Source organism: Thermobia domestica, chromosome 5, assembly GCF_964235325.1.
Source record: "Thermobia domestica chromosome 5, izTheDome1.hap1.1, whole genome shotgun sequence".
Lineage (NCBI taxonomy): Eukaryota > Metazoa > Arthropoda > Insecta > Zygentoma > Lepismatidae > Thermobia > Thermobia domestica.
Window position 1 is genome coordinate 242,217,237 of NC_137458.1, and position 20,229 is coordinate 242,237,465.

Below are 20,229 nucleotides of genomic sequence, written 5' to 3' on the forward strand. Positions count from 1 at the left end.
GTGTTACAGTTTCGCCAACTAACACTTTGGCTTCATCAGACACTATCTAGAAAAAAATATGAATAAGTTGATGCACAATACCCATATCGTACTTTGAGTATAAGAACAAAAATTTAGGCTTTATTACAATTGCTACTATATGTACTGTATGTCAACTGAATTCTTAGACTTTCAAAGTATGCTATGTATAAGTGTTGGAAGTCTTATAGAACAGTTTTGTCCGTCCGTCTGTCGACAGGTATCAGAGCAAAACCTGTAAGAGATATCAAGAAGAGGTTTTTCCAGTCGATTCAGAGTCCAAAGAATAAGTTCCACCTACTCCATTAACCTGTTATTCAAACAGGTTGTGGTTCAAATTAACCGTTTCCGGTTTCAAAATTCGTCGCCATAGAATAAAATTGATAATAGATAGCGACAGTTTTCTAAAATCGATACAGGACCTCAAGAGAACATATCATCACAACCCGCAACGCTACTAAAGCCGGGAATGGTTGAAACTTACTAGAACTACTAATCTGATTTCCATAAAGCAAAAACTACGTATAAGAGATATATAATCTGTTTTCGATTCAACGTAGTAAAAATAGGTTCTATCTCCTCCATTAACCCTCTGCTGAAACCGGAAGTTTCAAATTACCCATTTCCGGTTTCAACATTTATCACTATGGAACAAAACAGCAAGGGATAGCGAGTAAGCCTAATGGCTGTTTGATATGGATTTAGCATCCAAGAAATAAGTTCTATCTTTGATCTTATTTCTCGATTGCAACCTGTAGTTAAATATGTACTAATTCAAGTTTGAGTATTGAATTCCCATATTTTGGAAGGTTTTGAAAGTTTACCATAGTTTCACACTGTGAAACAAAAGTCATTTGTCTTATGTCAATTTCGACTATAATTTTTCAATAAATATACGAGTAAACTTTCATTAAGCTCCAAATTTACATCACTTACACCATTTGATCATATTTTATGTGGGAGAAATAACACATAGATATGTATAGTTTCCTTGATCAAATCCCTGAAAATTTCTCTTTTAGCCCTTATTACGAAAAAAAGTCCCTGACAAAAGTTTTTTTTTTTTAAATTTTCACACTCGAAGTTTCGCAAACTCAATAATTACGGGAGTGTGTTAATCTGCATAATGGATACTTGCGAAATCTTATTTTCAAGATATAGCCATACATGTTAGTTTTCCATGGGAAGAATAACGTATATTTATGAAAAAATAAATATTTTCAGTTCTCCTTGAAGCATTATTTTATTTTCAAAACCGTACAAACATAAACATCGGCTTATATCTAAAGTACCCAAGCAAGTGTGCACTACTATGAGATTATATAAAATAAATAAATAAAAAGTTCGTTCACGAAACAACAATTGTTTTAATATTTGACATGTCCTAGAATAATGAAATCTTAAACATTCATTGCTACGGCAATAAGAAACATTTCTTAAGATTAAGGGACTACTCATCCGGTTTTTAAACCCATGTTCACCTTAATTATTGAAGCTGTTTTTTTTTTTTAACATTTTGTTAGTGAATAAGTAACAAGATTGCTGTTTTGTTAACTACTCGTTTTTGTAATTACATCTTTTTTTTATTATAAGACAAAAAAACTAGTTGTTGATCCTTTTTGTTGCAAATAAAATACTCACCAAGAATGAGTGACAATGTATGATTTCTTAAAACCACATGCTGCTTTATGTTTGTTTGTGCTTGATTGCAAACTAGTTCTTCAGATCAGCAGAACTGGAAAATCCAGGAGTAGATCCGATGTCCTTTATGTAGAGGCTCTTCTTGGAAATTGATTGGGATAACGAGTTCTCTCTTCGAAGTTTGGCATACGCTTTGTTGGTTGTTCTACATTTTTCTTTTTTTAAAATTTTGCGTACTCCATTTGTCTTTAGTCAGTAGTTCAGATTTCCTTTATGTCAGATATAAACGACTGTTGCTTAGGCTTCGTAGAGGCTATGCTGTTTAGCAAGAGGTAGTTTTGTAATTCATCTTTGTAACTTTTGTAATTTTATTATACTTTTTCCTTAGTGCTTTTATATTTTGAATAGAGCTTAAAGAGGCTAAGAAATCACCAAAAATATCGCCCTGAATATATTTATGATACATGATACTGTTTTCTTTTAATAAATGAAAATACATATTTTATTCATTCATATATCCTGATTTTTCGAATACCGGGGCTGGGACCGGAACCGAGACCCAGAAATGTCAAATCGGGCGCAGTGATGGTACCCAAATTAGGTTACCGTTACTTACGGAGTGCTGCCCAAGGTTCTTGTGAACTAAAACTCCTCCTGAGGAAGAAATCTGAAATAATCACTGTGTGTAGCAGTCTTGGACAATAGTTTTTTTTTTTTTTTTAATGACAAAGAAGTTAGATCTTACAAAAGGAAGAATAGAGTGGGCCATTCTGGAAATTTTAGGTGCAAAATTTTGGTTAAAAAAGGAGTATTCTTTTTTAAAAAAGTTGCAAATTTCAAATCTAAATATTCATATAAACAATACCAAAACTAATTATGTCATATATATATGGACTCAAAAGCCACTCCTGCAGTAAAAAGTCTGCCTGAAATAAGTCCCAGAATACGTAAATGTTAAACTCACAAGTCCAGAAAATTGTTAAAACAGATAACATTTTACTTTTCATTTTTTTTTTTTTTTTTTTCAGTAAGGATACATATCCGGTCACTAAGTAAATATTTGTATATAAACAAGCACTCAACGACATCAACTGATAGCCCTGATTGTCAGTTTGGTGTTGCCACCCTCTTTACTTCTTATTCAATAGCCTTTGTCTAACGGAACTGTACTGAAGCGAAAGTAATGTAATTCCGCACACGTTCGGTATTCCTTGTTTAATTTTACTAGTTGTTCATTCCAAGCATTCAGCTCACCTATTAATAATAAACCTAGGTATAAATATCTTTCTTAGGTATTTGTGCAACCTGTAATTCTTTAAATGCTTTGCAGTTTACATAACATTATAGGAATTGGTGTGCTTGTTTTTGTATTGTATATAGAATAGAAATAAAATGCGGCAAAAGAGTCAAAAAAAGTTTTAAAAGGTGCAAAAACATTATAACATTGAGAAAAGATGCAAAGGGGTGTTTCTATTAAAAAAAAAAAAAGTTCAAAAAGGTGGAACTAAAACATATTTAGGAGTGTTCATTTAATGTTTTCTTTGTAGAACGATCTAATTTGGACATTTTTAATGGTAAATAATAGTAGTAATAATAAATTTTATTAACATGCTGAGAACAGCTAAAAGCAAAAATACAGCACTTGGCTTTATGATTCAGTAATATAAAGCTATCCAGTAAAAAAAATCAGAAAACAATAGAAAATATGCCAATCAAATGTGAAACAAGTGAAATAAAAAAGTACTTGTACAATAAAGCCAGTGTTCATTCTTAAAAATCACCCGTAAGTGAAGACAAATAAAATATAGTTTCAAATTTACATTGATTATAAATTTTTTACAAGTCTGGAGATTAAAACATGTTTTCTTGGTTGAAACAATATTTTACTCCTTGTACCATATTTTGGAACTTTTAATTCCAAATTTGTACAAATTTAATTTTCATAACAGTTGTTGTTAAGTATCTTTTCCACGAAGTTCACATCAAGCAATTTTCTTCTACCTTCTAGCGCTTCGACTTTAAAAATATCTTCTCCAGCAGTCTGATGTCTTACAATAGTAATCTAAACGTAACTTAAAACAAAAGCACTCATAATAATAATAATAATAATAATAATAATAATAATAATAATAATAATAATAATAATAATAATAATAATAATAATAATAATAACCTTTTGCACATTTGGATTTTTTTTTTTTTTTTTTTTTTTTTTTTTTTTTTTTACATTCGGATTTCGGAAAAACACCTACTTTTGTCGTATCTGAGGATCCGTTTCAGGAAAGGCGTATCACGCGGCTTTTGGATATCACAAAAGTTGTTGGCACAAATCTATTCTTTTTTGGGTCTGAGCTGGATTTAACTCATGTGGCACAACAAAGCAACCCTGATAATTTGCCCGAGTTCGTGAGTGTGACACATTATAGTGTACTGAGATATTCCGAGTTGGTTTGACAATCAACGTGTTCGGGTAGATGAATTTCCTCAATGGCATGTCATATGATCTCAGAATCCATACGGCCGACGTTGGATGAACTTCGACTTTTTTACAATTTGCACGATTTTTTTTCTTAAATCAATGAATAGCTGTACTATAGTTCACGACTTCTTTTCCTTTCGTATGACTTGTGCCTTGGATTTTTGCAGCAGCGTTATGCTCGAGTAACCGTAACAGTTCATGTATCAGACATTATTGAGCACTCATTGTCACTGCTACTAAAAATTAACTGGATATAATGACGGAGTGGCGACCTCCGAGTTAAATAGTTCGCTTGCCACATTACCTCTTGGGCCAGTTTGATCTTGTACTTATGATCGATCACCGTGTGTACACGAGCCTGCTATTTGGGTTGTGAATATATTGCAAGACTTATGTCTCACCCTGGTATTAAAATTAGGCATTTTGCCTAAGAAATAGATTCTACTTATAACACGTGCTATTTCGAATTTTACTTTAATGTATTTTCGTATTCGCTATTATCGATGTGTCCATATTTCTAATAGAGAATACAATACTCAACATGAAGCATAAGATTTTTTTCTTCTTAATAATTCTTTATCCTTGAAGTTATATAGTTAGCGTATGCGTCTATAGTGCAGTAGGTTCGGATCCAATTTCGGCGGAAGCTCATAGAGTTCAGATTACATGTTATACTGTAGGTCCACGTCTCGTATAACCTCGCTGCTGAAAGGAACGCTAAACTTCTTCATTTTATTAACTTTTTACAGCAATGCAAAAACAACTGCTAAAAGAACGAACATTTTCCGTTAACACTGTTCAAGGATAGAAACAAATTTCCTACTTGGCCCTATTTGAAAATAAAGGAATGTGTTCCAGAGTTCTTTACCTTTAATACGAAGGAACTCCATTCAAAGTGATTATCACCTGAATCCACCGCACTTAGTAGCCTACATTATATACTAGCAACAGCTCAGAGGAAAAAAAAAAAAAAACTCGGAATGGAATGGCCGAGAGTTCACTGTCCCACGCTCGTGATTTGTGTCGCTAGTTGCCTTCCACTTTTTCCTTCTTTTCTCGAACGTGTTCCGTTCATTGGTTTCACAAATCAACTGCTATGCAAAATGTTTTCCTTTCTGTCACTGAACTTTTACAGTTTCTTTTAATGTTATAAGTGAACAAAGTTGTTAAAAGGAATATCACGAAATATCAGAGTTACGGGTTGCTTAAATATCTGGGTGAAAACCTTTAAGTATCCCTAATCCTTATTATAGATGCAAGACATCTGTCTGTCAGTCACTCTAATATCCAATAGTTCATCGTCAGTAGGGATACGAACGAGACGAGTCGAGACAGAATTTTCCTGACATAATTCGAGTCGAGACACAGCTCTTCCAATAGAGAAGAATACATTTTTCGAGTCGAGACGTCATTTTTATGGCTCATTTTCGAGACGAGACAGCATCAAATCTTGTCTCGTGCGCACCCCTAATGGTCAGTCTAATATTTGTCGCTTGCTCCGCTGTCTCATATAATTTACAGACAAAACGAAGGAAAACGGAGATCAACTAGTTGAAATTAAATTGAAGATGAAGGATAAGCAACAGCAGCTGGTAATATACCTCTGTCCTAATTTTCCCTTTAGAACATACGAACTGTTTTGTAAATGTAATCCTTAATGTATCGTAACATACAAAACAACGTTTGTGTGATTTGTGTGTGTCTGTCTGTCTATTATCAGAGTTTTATATAAAAATAAGATACCTAGAGCTACCAAATTTTATACGCAGATAGAACTTCACCAGATCTATTTTTCGATTTTTAACTCAGGCAGATCAGGGTGTCACACGTTCTGGAGGTTCAAAAAGTATAGAGTATCTGAGAAGTCCCTGAACTTAGATAACCCAAACTACTTTACTGTATTTCAGGTTGTATACTATTCAATACGGGCACTTCTGTAAATTCATAACAAATTATGAAGAAGTAACTATTTTTGTGAAGAGAAAATATGCTGAAATCAATCCTTTCTTCAGAATTAATTAATAAGCTAGTATAGGAGAGGAGGTATGATTTGCTTACGATTGAACTTAGAACATCGTTGAAAAAACACACCAACAACACACAAACCAAAGTTGTGCCCTCCCTCTTCATATTACAAAAGTGTGTTTTTCAGTAGCGCAGAAAAGAAAATCTAGGAAATTAAAGAGAGGATATGGCTGTGAACTAAAGTTCTGCTGAAAACAGAATAAAAATACTGAAGCCTGTATTCTGCTACTATAACTTTAAAAAAAATAAATAAAAGCTTTCTCTGTTCGTATATTGTTTGAAAAGTCTTTTAACATCTTTGTAAAAACACATTTTCTGAATTTAAACCATTGAAGCTACTACGCTAAGGCGTAGCGTTTGTAAGCTATGTTCCGACTTCCCTTTTACATTGTTAACAAATGAGAGGGATGCGGTGTTACCATATTTTATACACATTCACGAGATATATCTGTTACCTGCTCACACTTTAGTGCATCTGCTTAGCCACATCTCTTTACCGGTAACGTGCATCACAACTTTGTTTCTATTTGTCTAGCCTAGACGCCATTGGTCATATTCGATACTTCAGTAGCACTTTTTCTTTAAAATTTTTCGATTGCATTTTTCAGAGTAGGTCCATTCAAACAACATTAAACGTTTTACTTGATTTCATCCGTTGTTTGGGCCTGTTAAGTACTATAAAATAAATACATATAGATAGATAGATAATGGAAGTATATGAAATACTTGGTCATTTTCCATCAACTCCATACGTACATAGTATTCTATGCATCTTTGAATACCAATGAATTAAGGTTTAAAAATGTTTTATTCGTTGTAGACCTTTATTTATTTTCAAATCATTATTTTGTTTTACGATTTCTTGAAAACATATTCTTGAATCCAAGATATATGTGTATCTTCCATATCACCTTCATCTATATCAATTATGCTCTTCTGATGGAAGCTTTATGGTTATATGCGTGGGTAATCTATGGGATGTTAAACTACCAATAGTATTTTTTAACTGATTGAAGACAGCACGAGAGGCCGTTATACATACTTAATGAAATAAAATGAAACAAAGTTCTGCCTCGGTGAAAAATTATTTAAGTTCGTGCGTTCAACGCTCATATAGCAATGTTACAATAACACAAATTTTCTTGTCTTTCTGTGTCAGTAAGCAAACCTTTCCTTTTCTACTAAGAACAGCATCGAATGAAACTGCAGACTACAGGAGAAATAAAGTTCCAATTTTTTGAAAATGGCGTAGACAGAGTGTGGCATAGGATGATACTAATGGTGCTTCCCAAAATCCTACAGTATCTTTCTAGTTCTACAGAAACTCACCACACTTACGAAAAACGGGCGAAAGAAAATCTTAGCTTTTCAAAAATATTTAGTAGTCTGCCCCCTTAATCCATACCTATAAAATTCTCTACGAGAGAGAAGTAGACATAATGAGTCATCAAAAAGCGTGTCAGTGTTGTCAAGTTTCAGTATGAAGTATTTTGTTTGTTATCAGCAAAGTCTATGCTAGTGAGGAGTGACTTAATCATGTGTGGTTCTTAAAAGTCAAGTACCAAGAAACGAAATTTTTGCTCTGGCATTTGAAAAAAGAAGAAAACTAATCAATGAACAAACAAAAGAAAGAAAGTAAAATATCATATCTAACGAGAAACAATGAACTTCCAAACGTTCTACAAGAATTGCGTGGAGAACAAAGCTACTGTAGTTCATTCGGCTCAATATATAAGGTGATGGTACAAAAGTGTGCTGGAGTGACAGCATTTTTGACAACAAAATACGCTTGTTCTCGATTAATGAAAAATTGTTATTCACAAAATATTTTATAAGCGTATAAGATCGATATTTATTGAAAATATAACCTGAAATTGGAAAGAGTCACACACGTCAGACATAAGTTTATTTCTATATTTTATTATTATTATTATTATTATTATTATTATTATTATTATTATTATTATTATTATTATTATTATTATTATTATTATTATTATTATTATTATTATTATTACTGTAGAACGTGGGAAATTCGTGTGAAAAATTGGATTTTTTTTTTGCCTCTCGATATAGGATTTTATAGAGTTTCAGGTTAGCAGCACTGCTCTCAGGAAACACATCACCACCGTTGTCAGCACTAACAATTGATCATTCTCTTTCTCACCAACAGCCATCAACCCCCAAATTTAAACTCCATGACATTGAAAATATCTCTGGCTACAGCGAAAGTATTGCCTTCTAAGGCCCGCTCTCCTCTTATTTTATTATGTGGATGCTAAAGTTGCAAGTGGAATCTGGCAATCAATTCGGCCAAAACTCAAGCCATAGTTTTCATACCACCGCAAAAACGATCCAAAATTTATCGAAATCCGTATTTATTTTCATTAGGAGCAGGCTCGTAGCCAGGATTTCGTAATAGGGGGGTCCGTGACGAAACACTGTGGTTATCATACCAGGGGCTGGATCGTTCTAAACTATTTTACTTGCAACATATATTAGTTCGTTTAGCCAGGATTTCGTAATGGGGGGGGGTCGTTTCATGAAATATTGTGGTTACACACCAGGGGCTCGATTAATCTAAACTATTTTACTGGCAACATACCCATATTGGTTTATTAGGACAACAAAATGAGGATATGTTAGTATTTTAATAACAAAATATAAAAAAATCTCCAGTAAAAGAATATTTTTAAAAATATATAGTCTTTCGAGGTCATTCGAACTCGGTTCTAGTTGTCTTCTGTCTTCTTTTTCTTATCTTCGTTTAATGCCGTCAAGGATAGCATTGATATCTCTTTGGCAGTAAAGACATCCTATAAAATGGATTAGTATTGCTGCGAAATTGAAAATTTCTTTAACATGTGTAACTGGAATCTATGTTGCCAGGCTCATATTATTGGTGATTATGGGTAATTCTTAAGTTCTACCTGAGAGTCTATCTGAAAGAACTGGTTTATCGATTGTCATTTGTAGTCCATAGGATTAGCATGGAGCTAGATGGAACTCGGAATGCTCCATTCCAATAATGTCCATTTTAAACTTGAACCCCTTCCGTTTCCTCCACACAAAGCTCCTCATAAAAAAGAGAAACCTAACGTTTGCTGTAGTTTTATATTTTTAACGTTGATTCTTCTTTTTGTCGTTTCTTTTTGTTTCACCGTTCCTTAATTTTTTCATTTACGGTTTCGAAGGGGGGTCCGGACCCCCTGGACCCACCCCTTGGCTACGTACCTGTTAGGATTCAACACCATTCCCCTTCAACTTTCTAAAATGGATACGTATCTTGGAATAGTTTTCGATCAGCATCTCAATTGCACACTGTACCTAAACTCTGTCAAAGCCAAAGTTGTAATTAGATTTAACCTGCTGAAACGCCTCACTTCCACTAAGTTACCTGAGAATTATCTCATACTGACCGATTTTAACTCATTCCTCCTAGCAGTACTCACCTATGGCTTTCCTGCATGGATCTCAGCTCTACTCTCCTACTATTTTTTTTAAAGATACTTTCGAACGATATGCTTTCCGTATCGACTTTTGTATCTCCCTTCCTAGTTCTACTCGTAACCTGTACATTCTCATATTTTTCACCATTCTAAAATTTCACCTGCAAGCACTCCATCAAAAGTGTGCCACTGAAAATTATGCACATCACCAGCCTCTCCATGAATCTATGCACCACCTCACTCTTCATTCATTTCGCTCTCAATATTACCACACATCGTTTGCCTCCTCTTTACTTTTTCTGGACCTTACTCTGTTCGAGACGATCGTTTGCATTATTACCTACTGCATGTTTTCGATCATATATTGCACAATTCACACTTTTGTAACTTACATGGCTTTCCTTGTCTTCATCAGTCTAGAGTCGTTCCTAGACACATTACAATTCCTTTGCACCTCACCCCATTCCTCATGCCCATTATGTCTCATAGTCAGTGGTGAAAATTTTCCGGAAAATTTTGAAACGGAAAATTTACCGAAAAATTTTCCGATTCATAAAAACATATTCCACTTATTCCTACATCGTTGTTTAGCCGTGATGTGAGGTGGAAAATTTTCTTCTGTATTTTTCCGGAAAATTTTCCGTTCTACACAAATATCAGTGATCAAGTAACAGTTCCTCAGTATTCATAAAGTTGATTGAAATCATGTATAGAAATGTTAGAAAGCGAAAGATCGTTTAAAGAATCTGAAAATTTTCATGGCTCAGACAATTTTCAATACTATGTAGGAACAAGTGAAACAATTTTTCATGAATCGAAATATTTTCTGTCTTGTATGGAAAAATTGAAGAACTTTTGGTGAGTCAGAAAATTTTCATCATTTTGAAGCAAAAAGTAAATCAACTTTTTTTGAATCGGAAAGTTTTATTGCTCTGTAGAAACAAGTGAAAGGAATTTTCATGAATCAGAAAATTTTCATCACGATGTAGAAACAAGTGAAAAACTTTTCATAATCCGGACAATTTTGGATATTATGTATAATGATGTTAAGTGGAAAATTTTCCATTATATTTAACTGCATATAGAGCTACAAAATTGAATTTCTGTAGAGGAAAGTTAGTCAGCAACAAATTATAATTTTCCAATTAGCTTTCGGGAACCGGAAAATTTTCTAATATTTCAAGTTGGGAAGTAAAAATATACAGTGTTTCTCTTTCTCTCTCTCTCTCTGTATATATATATAAAGTGCAGGAAACATACATCGAGTTCCTAGAGAAAAAATATCCCATTCCAATATTTAAAATGTAACAAGAAATTGAAAATAAACCTTTGTGAATTTATGAATTTCAGAAAGAGAAAATTCCACTACTTTTTCACATTTAGGCCTGCCTATGTAATGAAATAACTACATAAAAGTTCCTTATGAAGATTATTTTTGTAACAAAAAATAATCTTCATAATCTTCAAAAAATGATTTTATTTAAATTTCGTTTTAATCACCAATACAAATATTTTGATACATTTTTAAGTTATCTAAGAATACATAGATTATCTGTAGCTATCATATTTGTTCCAAAATAAACATCGGACAAATAAACAATATCATTCGGGTCTTTAACGATTTTGAGTAACAAAGTAAAATCTGTAGATAATGTTGCTACCACTCCCAAATTTACCGGTATTAGCCATGACTTCCAACAATGTATATTTATCCAAACTGGATTCAAAACATTCTTCATGAACATAGTCAAAGTGGTTGTCAGCCTCCTCGGATATGTCTCCTTCCGTCTTTTTGTGTGTTATAGAAGAAAAATCTCGTCCAGTTCTTTACCAGGAGGTAATGTGCCTAAGATCGATGACACATTCCCGCGCTGGATGGCGATGCTGATACGTTGGAAAAGGAATGCAGTAGCTCGGGGGTCACCAGTTTTGATTGCTATTCGATGACCAACTTCATTAATGAAATTAGATCCTTCGTGACCCCAAGACCCACTGGTTTCTATTGCTACTGTTACAAACCAATATTTGTCCAATAGGTTTGAGTATTTTAGTCTTTTGTCTGATTCTCTGTGAGCGGCGACGAGACCTTCCTGAATTGAAGAATGGGGTAAGTTGGAAGGAGCAAACGTATCGGAACATGTGAAATCCCAGACTAGTGCTTTTCCATTTTTCCACGGTACCAGGGTCATGCCATCAGGCCTTTTACCATCAGAGCGGCAACAACCATTTGGTTCTTTTATTGAAGGAACTCCCGCTGAAACGAGGGCTCTACAAATAATGTCGTTTACAATATGATGTCGAGATTGTCTTCCCGCACTTTTTTTTTACATGAAAGGCCATGTAATCCTTTATTATCAACATATGCGTTGCAAGCAGGACAAAAGTGAGGCTCACAAATATTAGCACCTAAGCGCAGAGCTGTAGCAATACGAAAGCTCTCATTAGAAAGGTGTAGGCTTAGTGTGTGAGAAGGTAGGGCTTGAAGCCATGCTCCGTTTTTGGAGGAAGAGACAGCTAACAGCCTGGCTTTGTCATCTGGGTTATTAGTTGATGATAGGAGTGAAGATAAACGAAGCTTGACTATAGGTCCATCCCAAACAGACTGAACATGTCTTTTGTCGATAAGTGGGGGATCCATTCCAACCAGACTAGTCCATTTATCGGTGCATTCTTGTACATCTCGAATCGAGTCTAAGTCAACCTCCTGTTGAAGAAGAGATCCAATTAGTTCTCGTGAGCCATAGAATGGTGCGAGGAAAGAAGGTATGGCGATATCCATGGCTCGACGAATCCCAAGGCCTCCATTCTCAACTGGTAAGGAAGCTTGTAACCATGAACTGTCTTTCTAAGAACAGTTTAGAATGGATTCCAGTCCTGTTCTAAGAGTGTGGTCGAATTTGTCCAAGTAATTTATCATCCTGCCAAGAAGGGGAGCAACGGAGGAAATACAGTAATCTTGGAAGTGAGAGTGAAGCTCGTAGTAAATAATAAGCGGAGTGTGCAGAAAGTTTTGATAATTGAGAAAAGAAGAATTCTAATTTTGATATCTTGTCCAATAAAATTTTGCTCCTTGATTCGGTAGAGATGGCAGCCCCTAAAAGTTCCGCATTGGTAGGTGATAAGAGTTTGATACCAGGTGCTACTTCGTTAAACTTTTCATAAAGGTCATGGACTTCATCACTCACTCACTGGCTCAGGAAACTCACTTCACATTTGGTAGAGTTAAGAAACAATCCAATAGATGAAGCTTCTAGACGAATTTTATTAAAAGCGCGTAGTACTACGTCGATATTTCCAGCTATGGTACCGTCATCTAAGTACCAGATATTTAAATCGGTGTTAATATCCTTAATAATGTGATGGATTGTTAGGGCGAACAGTGCTGGTCCAAGTGGGTCGCCTTGCTGTACTCCACGTTGTGAGTGAATTATGTTATCCCTTATAAAAAAAATTGCTTGGTTCGGAGTAGCATTGGTAGATGTATGGATAGTAAGTTGGAAAGTTAGTTTTAACAGATTGTAACATTGAGTCGCGGTTGAGTTCATTGAAGGCGTTGCGGAAGTCAATTTTCAAAAATGCTTTCACTTCAGTATGGGAAGATGAGTAGTACATTCTGGCAGCATGTACGGCTGATTCTGCTCCGAATGGTATACAGACCCCTAGTTGGTGTGGTGATAGTATATTAATTAATGAATCTCGTATCCGGAAGCAGATAATTTTTGCTGATAAGCGTCTCCAAACATTGCCAACAGCTATTGGGCGAATTCCACCGCTTTTCTTCTTCAGTGCTATAAGTGAAGCACAAAAAAAAATGGTCGGCACTTTCCCAGATATAATTAAGTGCATAAATTCACAAGTGGATGTGGTTAACCGTTCCCTTGAATCAAAGTCTTGATTTATAAGTAGATCTTTTAAGATCGAGGGACGGAGATTATCCATTCCGCCTGCCGAACCAGAGGGGAAGGATTTTATAGCCTTTAATAATTCGATGGAAGAGACTTTAGTTACTGTAGTCGAGTCCTCAGGTGGTTCGGGATTGATGAATGAGTGAACGTGGGCTGGATGTTTTTTCTCTGAGAGCATGTAGTACTGACGTATCTGGCGTAGCCACAGTGTCATCGGATATCAGTAGTCTGATAGCGCCACGTATATCACCATCTGCTAATTTTTGTTCGATGCTTTTGGTATTGATTGAACCGGATTTTTGTGGTTTGCGAGGTTCGTTGGTCCCTCGATGTTGCTTTGTTAATACTTCACGCTGATGTTCCCTCCAGTTTCTGACTCTTAGCTTCATCCAAGTGGTGAGATTACTTACTTTCTCAGAACGCGGTGGAATGCAAAGCACTGCGTAAGGGAAAACTAAAAGGTCGATCCAAGAATCAACATTATTGGTGTTGTTGATATTACGAATAATATCACATAGAGAATCAGCTACCGATGAACGAGCACCGCGCGGGACACGACGATGAACCGGAACATTAGCCTTCAAATGAGACATGAGATCATTCATTTTGGTTAAAAGTTCAGAAGAATTGTCACTGAAATCTAAGGTTAATAAATCCGAAATATAATTGGTAGGCTGTTGAAGTTTCACGTTACTGCCCTTACTCTTGCGTGTCGCGTGATGACATTTCCCTGTGTGAATGGATAAGCCTCTTTGGCTAAGAAAATGTTTATTACAATGAGCACATTGCACATCGTTTGAAATGTTTGATGTATCCATTGTGTTTATTGTGTTTAACAAACGTAAGCAGTGATGAAAATTTTCCGGAAAATTTTCCGATTCATAAAAACATACTCCACTTATTCCTACATCGTTGTTTATCCGTGATATGAGGTGGAAAATTTTCTTCTATATTTTTCCGGAAAATTTTCCGTTCTTAACAAATATCAGTGATCAAGTAACAGTTCCTCAGTATTCATAAAATTGATTGAAATGATGTATAGAAATGTTAAAAAGTGAAAGATCGTTTAAAGAATCTGAAAATTTTCAGTACTATGTAGGAACAAGTGAAACAATTTTTCATGAATCGAAATATTTTCTGTCTTATATGGAAAAATTGATGAACTTTTTATGTCGGAAAATTTTCAGCATTTTGAAGCAAAAAGTAAAATAACTTTTTGTGAATCGGAAAGTTTTATTGCTCTGTAGAAGCAAATGAAAGGAATTTTTATGAATCGGAAAATTTTCATCACGATGTAGAAACAAATAAAAAAAATTTCATAATCCGGACAATTTTGGATATTATGTATAGTAATGTTTGGTGGAAAATTTTCCACTATATTTAACAGCACATTCAGCTATAAAATTCAATTCCTGTAGAGGAAAGTTAGACAGGAACAAATTATCATTTTCGAATTATCTTTCGGAAACCAGAAAATTATCTAATATTTCAAGTTGGGAAGTAAAAATATACTCTCTCTCTCTCTCTCTCTCTCTGTGTGTGTGTGTGTGTGTGTGTGTGTGTGTGTGTGTGTCTGTGTCTGTGTAAAGTGCAGGGAACATACATCAAGTGCAGGGAACATGCGTTTAGAACGTAGCGCTAATAGTGCTGCTTTTTATGTTTCTTTTATTATTTTATTGGAAGAACAACTACACAAATCAGCTTCCTTATTAGTTATATTTCACTTTCTCTTCTGAATAAATATATGAATAAATAAATAAATGCTTATTTCCAGAAAATGTCAGTATTTGCTTTCATGAGTTACTTAAACTTGAATTTTGGGTAGTCAAAAATTTACAGTATGAACTTTATATTATATCTACTTATTTATAAATGTTGCAGTATGTAAATCTAGAAAAGTAGTAAAGCTATGAGAAAACCGTCTTATGCGTATTAAACTGACGAAATCTAATATTGTAAGATCAAAGGTGGATTCTGAGGGATGAACGCATTGAAGTTTTTGAAACATTCTTGAAATGAAGAATCGTTAGATATACACTTTATGAAACTTTTTAAGACAATATTTATTACCAATAAATTTTACAGCTAAACAATGATGTAGGAATAAGTGGAGTATGTTTTTTATGAATCGGAAAATAGTCATGACTTTTAATAAATTGAAATATTTGTACTCTACGAACTCAATGTGTGTTCTCTGCACTTTGCATACACACACACACACAAAGAGAGAGAGAGGAGTTGATTTTGAGTTTAACGTCCCTTTCAGCAGCAAGACTATATAAGACGGGATCAACTGATTAACGTGGAATCCGAACTACATGAGCTCCCGCTGGGAATCGAAGCCAGGTCTTCCATGCGTAAGGCGCTTAGCAAAGAAGGAGCTCGCAGATGAAGAGAGAGAGAGAGAGAGAGAGAGAGAAACACTGTGTAAAATTTTACTTCCCAACTTGAAATATTAGAAAATTTTCCGGTTCCCGAAAACTAATTGGAAAATTATAATTTGTTGCTGACTAACTTTCCTCTACAGAAATTCAATTTTGTAGCTCTATGTGCAGTTAAATATAATCGAAAATTTTCCACCTAACATCACTATACATAATATCCAAAATTGTCCAGCTTATGAAAAGTTTTTTCCACTTGTTTCTACATCGTGATGAAAGTTTCCCGATTCATGAAAATTCCTTTCACTTGTTTCTACAGAGCAATAAAACTTTCCGATTCACAAAAAGTTGTTTTACTTTTTGCTTCAAAATGATGAAAATTTTCCGACTCACCGAAAGTTCTTTAATTTTTCTATATAAGACAGAAAATATTTCGATTCATGAAAAATTGTTTAACTTGTTCCTACATAGTACTGAAAATTGTCTGAGCCATGAAAATTTTCAGATTCTTTAAACGATCTTTCACTTTTTTAACATTTCTGTACATGAATTCAACCAATTTTATGATTGCTGAGGAATCGTTACTTGATTACTGATGTTTTTATAGAACGGAAAATTTTCCGAAAAAATATAGCGGAAAGTTTTTCGAAATGGAAAATTTTCCACCTCACATCACTACTCATAGTCTACTCCTATTTATCATTATACTTCACTTGTAAAATTTCATAACGATAAAGGTAACCAAGAAAGTTCTGTCGCTATTTGTGGAGGTCTGTTTCCATTGGCCTTCATACTGTGAGTTGAATGCGAATGGAGATAAGGCGAAGGTAGTTGTTGGTGTGGATATATCCAACATATTATCTGGTTGTGTCAGTTCAGTTGTATCGTCAACTTGCGTAAGGACAAAGTGAACATGGGATCTCAATAGAGCATCATAAGAGCATGTATGTTGTACGAGTTCAAACTAGGGTCAATGCCGCTGCAGCGGGGTGGAAGATATGCCAGGCCTTTGGTTAGGGTGTCGTGACTACGCGAACAATGCAGCGGTGGTTTAATAAGCTTAAGGACGGTGACGAAACACTTGAAGACGCACCACGCTACGGAAGACCAACATATGTACATAATGAAGATCTTCAGGCAGCAATTGAGGCGAACAGTGACTGGACATTGAGGAACTCGGACTACAATTCAGTGTGAGTGGAGAAACCATTCGGCAATACCTCCATCAATTTGGGAAGCACTACAAGTTCGGTCGATGAATCTCACATGAATTGACTCCGGGCAAGAAGGCAACGCGAGCAGACACCTGTGTTTCTTTGCTGTCTCGTCTGAGGAAGGAGCCATTTCTGGACAGGGTGTTGACATGTGATGAGAAGTGGGTCCTGTTCGAAGCTTCACAGCGCCATCATCATTGGTTAGCATCCCATGAACCGGTTCCAAAACAGACGAAACCAACGCTGCAGCAGGAGAAGGTCCTCCTGTGTGTGTGCTGGACTGCTCGCGGCATCGTGCATCGGAAACTGCTATCAGCTGGTCAGAATATCAATGCAACTGTGTACTGTCAGCAGTTGAGCTATGTTCAAAAAAAACTCAAAACTCTGGAGACAGCACTTCTGAATCACAAAGGGGTCCTTCTGTTACAGGACAAAGCTAAGTCCCACGTGGCTAGGATGATCCGAGACACCATTCTACGCCTTGGATGGGAAACACTATTGCATCCACCATTCTCCCTTACATTGCACCGTCCGATTATCACCTGTTCCATTCCTTGGACAATCACCTTAGTGGACACCAGCTCAAATCCCTAGTAGAGGTGCAAAATTCACTTGATACCTTCTTCGCTCCATTGCCCACCAAGTTCTACCGTGATGGAATCCATGGCCTTCCAGAACATTGGCAGAAGGTTGTCGATGCTGATGGAGACTATTTTTGATCTTTCAGGTACGTCTTAAATGACATATCGATGTTCGAAGGTGGTGGGTGAAAAAGTGACAGAACTTTCTTGGTTACTTCACATACACCTTTTCTTTTCCAAGACTAATCGTCATCATTTTTCTTAACCTGCCCATTCTTCCCTTATTGCAATTATTCTTATGTCTCTGTTCCTTGTTATGATACCTATTATTTACTGTGTCAATTATATGTATTAAGTGTGAAGTACCTCCATTTCATCGTTCATAATAGTTATGATCGCAAAGATGATAACGTCTCATACGGTGAAATAATAAATAAGTATATAAATAATGAATAAAATACCCTCACTTAGACCATCCACCATTCCCTCATTCCACTTAGTCCTTCACTTCCTTTCCGGAAAGAGGGTGTAGCCCTCTAAGAAGTACAAGATACATTGTTAAAAAAATCTTATTCTTATTCACGAATGGAGGTATTACGAGATTCTTATTCACGAATGGATGTATGGGAAAAAGCAAATGAAGGGGCTGAGGATCGAAAATGGCTGAATCTCATTGGAGAAACAAGATAGTGGACAAAGGATAGCGCTCTGAAAAAAGTTTTCGGGTCAAAGGGCAACAAAGAATCATCTCTCTTTGTTACTCTGTTTCTAACACTTGACATAATCGAAAACAACAATCTAATGTCACCAGACACTAGACGAAAAGCAGCATCGTATAGAATCTCTACTCAAATTTGAAAATATCTTGACGACGTTTATTTTTTTTTTGTAAGTTTTCGACCACACATCAACTCTGTCTAAATATTTATAAACAAATGGTTTGGATATAATGAAAGCATTCAACATGGTGAAAATGACTTCCAGTAAGTTACAGCAACTTAGAGAATGTTTTAAAACAATTAAGAATGAAGCGAAAGAATTCAGTGAATAGGCAAAAGCTAAGTTAATTGAAGAAGAAGATCTGATATTTGCTGTTACTACTACTCTTCCACAGAAAAGACGAAAGAAAATAAAAAATGATGCCTAGGAAATTAGCCACCTGATGAACTTGTATCTGATCCAGAAGACGCATATAAATATCAAGTTTTTAATGTTATTGTAGACACAGTAAACACGTGACCTAGCTATTCTTGATCCAAAATGTTTCCAAGATATTAGAAGCAGAGGACTTCAACCACCTGCACTTGGGCATTTAGCTAAGACATTGGCATATTTCAAGTAACACATTACAGCAGATATTAAGAACGGAATTGACTAATTTAGCTAATCATTGGGAGAGACTGAAACAGCCCCCTTTTGATGAATATGTTGTAATAGGATTCGAATTGGAGGTTGAAACCATACATATCTCTCCGGATGATTTCACTTTGAAGAAAAAGTGTATTCGTTCATGTCAGGATTGTTGTGTTTGTTTCTACAGACTTTTGTGTATGTATAATCTTTTGATAGAAACTTATTGAAACATAGGATTTGCATACAACTACATGCTCACTTTCTTTTACACAGGTAGCATGCGAGAGAAGCTTTTCGCATAAAAAAACATACTGAGAATGACTCTATCACAGAATAAGTTGGAATCCTTTATGTTTCTCAGTAGAGAAGGAAATGTTTTAATATATTGATGTAGACAACATCACAACATCATAGATAGTGTAGCACAGAAAAGTGATGTCCTAAAAAATTACTCATAACTTGAAAATGTAATCTAAAAGATATGTACACCTTGTCTCAAAAAGGTTGAGCGCATTCTTTATTGGTGTTTTGAGGCAAAAATTTTCAAAGTCCAACTTCGGGTATCTTCGGGAAATAGTAAACCAGGTTCGAACCTCCAAGCCAGCCTTTGCAATCGGGAAAAAGTTTGCAGATGTGTTTTTCTTCTTTTAAATATAATAAGACTTGTTATCAGGTGTTGAAAAAAAGCAACATTGATTGAAATACTTAATGACACAATATTTCGAAACTTTGTATTAATGTCAGCTCATGTTTGTTTGTCATTTAGCTCTCCATACGTAATGGAACATTTAGATATGTAAACGAATCTTTCCATATGTAAAAGAATGCTCAAAGTTAAGACATAAAACATAATTATCGCCTGAATACTAAAATAAAAGTCAAAGTAGAACAAAAACAGCGTTTCTAGTGGGTATGAATGTCATAATTTTCTTGAGATCCGTTATACATCGCTAAAAGTACCTTAGCAGAAGTCCTTGTGTTAGCTCACTGGTAAGCTGTTGGGTTTCAAATCATAAGGTTGTGAGTTCGAATCCCATCTGGGTCAATGCTCTTTTAAAAATTATATTTTCCGCAATGCATGAAAAATTATATAAAATAATGACATTAAATACATCAGTTGTATATATATAACATAATCATTGCAGAATGTAGTAATTATTATGTTTAAAATATAACATCTGAA